Below are 3,863 nucleotides of genomic sequence, written 5' to 3' on the forward strand. Positions count from 1 at the left end.
TGAGAATTGAACCCATGTCCTTTTAAATTTCAACCACTGATCCATTACTCCAGCACCACAGTAACCAAGTTTCAGACTCTGTGTTACTTTATAAAGGGATCAATGGGTCGAGGAAAAGAAAAACCCCATTCCTTTGTAAAGTCTACATACCAATAGCCAACTCTCTTTTAAAAGGTGTGTTGTATGTATGTTTGTGTCTATTTGTGTAGTGTGTGTGCATGGTGAATGTATATGTGAGTGTGTATGTGTATTGTGTGTGGTGAATGTGTATGTGGAGTATATGAGGTATGTGGGTGTATGTGGTGTGTGTATGTGGTATGTATGGTTTGTGTATGGTATCTATGTATGTGTGCATGTATATGTGTCTGGTGGTTGGGTGTGAGGTGTTGTGTGGTAGGTGGGCTTGTGTTTGTGGTATGTGTGTGTGTTCTATATGTATGTTTTAATGTGCATGTATGTGTTTAGTGACTTTATGTGTGTGATATGTGTGCTGTGTTTGTATATATGTGGTGTTTGTGTGTACTTAGGCGTCCCTGGAGAACAGAAGAGGCTATGAGATTCCCTTGCAACTATTGGTACAGGCAGTTAGATAACTGACATGGGTATTGGGTACCAAACTCAGATCTCTGCAAAAGTAGCAAGTGCTATGAACTGCTAAGCCAACTTCAAGACTCTGAATTTTCCTTTTTAACAAATAGGTGAATTTTAATTTTAAGTGTACAAAATATAGGATGATGTTATGTCACTTTTATCCATGAGTGTCTTTGTCCTGGGTTCATGTTCACCTGATCAACCATCATCCTTTGCTGTCTTTCTTGCTCCTTCCTACTAGTCTTCCCTTTCACCTGCACAGTCCACTTCATCCCCATGTGCAGCATACACAGCTAAATCTAGATTTCATATTAGAGGTCATGTTATATTTTCTGCTCTTCCCCATTGCACTCATTGTTTCCTTTGGTGTCCAACTTTTCTATATGTGTGTAATATATGTAATATTTTATTACATGTAGTAGCCATGTAATATGTAATAGCCATGACTTATCAAGTTGCAGTAAGACTAGGCACCTCCTCTTCTATTAAAGCTAGCCTGCCTCTGGCCTTCCTCTCAGGCGGAAGAGGCTGAATCCGCTCAATCTGTTGTAGGCCAGAAAACCTAAGCCAGGGCTGCAGAGCATCCCAAGTCTTAAGGGGTGGGGGGGGGTGTGGTGGAAATTCGGCTACCCCCTGCGGGGACAGGTGGATGCTCATGGGGGCAATGGCAAGTGCGGCCCTCCCCTGAGTTCACTACAAAGGTGCCCACTTTCTGGTGGCCTCCCTCACCACCACCACTCAGGGAAAGCTGCATGCCTCAAGGCCCTGCCTTGCAGCAGCTCCAAGTGGACCAACAGTTGGCCATGAGGAGAAGAAAAATGACTTTACAATAATGTTTTCTCTTGCCAAAGAATTGTTTTGGGCACAGCTAATATTTAATTACCATTGATTATAGTTGATAACAATTATAAAAGCTTTCTTTATTTTCTGCAAAGCCTTTTATAGTATAACTGAAACCCTAAGTATTAAAAAGATTTTGCCTGTTTTCTGGAGCAACAGCTTCTCCCTAGAACTTAAAAACTCCTTGTGTGAGAGCAAGGATTTAACGTAAACTTCCCTTGAGAGACATTAGCTAATAAAATACTTTCCACTTAGGAAACAATATACACTGAAAGATTCAAACTCTTTTCTTCTTGTATTGAAACAGAGACTCTAAGAATTTTTCTTACATGAGGTAAGCCATACCTAGAGGCAAAATTTTCCAGTGATTACAAGCTCACTAGAAGCAAACTATGAGATAAGTAAAGCACCTTGTCATTAGCTAAACACAATAATCACGATTGCAGAGAACCCTCCAGGAAAAAAAAAAAAAATCTATCAGCTTTTTTCACCCCCAAACCAAGAGACTGCAGACTTCCTTTCTTTGAGAGCAGCTTTTCCAGGAGTGGCTCCCCTGCTGTGCCTGATCCTGGCTAAAGCATGTGGCCACTCTCTTGCTGAACCAACAGATAAAGTCTTAGCCATCTTTATTTTCCAACATGAAACACAAAACATTCAGTCATTCAGAGGACGAGATAAAACACACATGAATTGAATACGTGAACAGACCAGTGCACCAGACATTAGACAACAGAGAACTTCTGCTGTAGGGACTAGAGAGAAAAAGGCAGGGCATCCCCCGACATTTCTCTCTGCCTCTGGGAGAGTTTCAAAATCCATTTCCCTCTGTAATATTTTATTATTACAAACCCTGTTTCTGCCGCCTGATGCAGCTCCCGTCTGTGGACATCCACCTGATTATTTAAGTTAATTTAAACCCTTTTTCCTCTCCCCTAAAGCACCTTTTTGAAAACTGTGGACAACGATGGCTTGAGCAGTTCCTAGTTCCAAAAATTCGCTGCTGTCCTAAGTGAATCCAGCGTTGGGTTAGCACTGAATTTCAACCTTAGCCCGTATCTTCCGCACCTTTTACAAATGTGGGTGCCTTGGCATTTGGAACATATATGTTCAGAATTGAGAGTTCATGTCGATGGATTTTTCCTTTGATGAGTATGAAGTTTTTTTCCCCCATCTTTTTTGGTAACTTTTGGTTCAAAGTCTATATTATTGGATGTTAGAATGGCTCTTCCTCCATGTGGCTGAACTGAAGTGCGCAGGTGGGAGGCTCTGCAGGATCTGGGGCCCTGAGCATCTGAGCGATGAACTTCTCAAGTCTCAGATTAAAATTTTAAAATGGCCTCCAATAAAACTGCATTGCAAAGAATGGGAAAGAAACAGAATGGAAAGAGTAACAACAAAGTTGACGAGTGAGAGCCTGAAGAATGTGTGGTGGAGAAAGTACTGGACTGTCGTATAGTGAACGGGAAGGTGGAGTATTTCCTGACGTGGAAGGGGTTCACAGATTCTGGTAATACTTAGGGACCAGGAGAAAATTTAGATTCTCCAGAATTAATTGAAGCATTTCTTAATTCTCAAGAATCTGGTAAAGAAAAAGATGGTACAAAAATGATATCTTTATCCTACAGTGAATCTGATGATAGTAAATTGAAGAAGAGAGAAGCTGCTGACAAACCAAGGGCTTTGCCAGAGGTCTTGATCCTGAAGGGATAATCGGTGCCATGGACAGCAGTGGAGAATTAATGTTTCTCATGAAATGGAAGGACTCAGATGAGGCGGACTTGGTACAGGCAAAGGAGGCAAATATGATATGTCCTCAGATTGTAATTTCCTTCTATGAGGAGAGGCTGACTTGGCATTCTTGACCCGAAGATGACACACAATAGTTGTTTGCATTTATGTGTATATTGTTTGCATATATATATATATACATACACACACACACATATATATGTGGATCTTGGGTTTTGAATTGTTTGGATATCTATCTATCTATTTATCTATCTATCTATCTATCTATCTATCTATCTACCTATCTATCTATCTATCTATCTGGATCTTGGGTTTTGAATTAGTAGTGTGAAAAAAATAGCATTCTAATGAAAATCTAGTTTAATATACTTGTTTTGATAGTATTGACAGTAGTTGGAATACTTTTTTTTTTTAAATGTGGTTCATGGCTTTTTTTTTATAACTTTTTCTAATTTTTTATTAGGTATTTTCTTCATTTACATTTCAAATGCTATCCCGAAAGTCCCCTAAACTCTCCCCTCACCCTGCTCTCCTACCTACCCACTCCCACTTCTTGGCCCTGGCATTCCCCTGTACTAGGGCATATAAAGTTTGCAATACCAAGGGGCCTCTCTTCCCAATAATGGCCAACTAGTCCATCTTCTGATACATATGCAGCTAGAGACACGAGCTCTGGGGGTACT

General features: G+C 40.4%; 1 pseudogene; it reads left to right on the plus strand.

Moving 5' to 3' along the window:
• Positions 2,664-3,509, plus strand: Gm4558 (predicted gene 4558; annotated as a pseudogene).
• The last annotated feature ends 354 nt before the right edge of the window (positions 3,510-3,863 follow it).

This window comes from Mus musculus, chromosome 7 (assembly GCF_000001635.26).
Source record: "Mus musculus strain C57BL/6J chromosome 7, GRCm38.p6 C57BL/6J".
Lineage (NCBI taxonomy): Eukaryota > Metazoa > Chordata > Mammalia > Rodentia > Muridae > Mus > Mus musculus.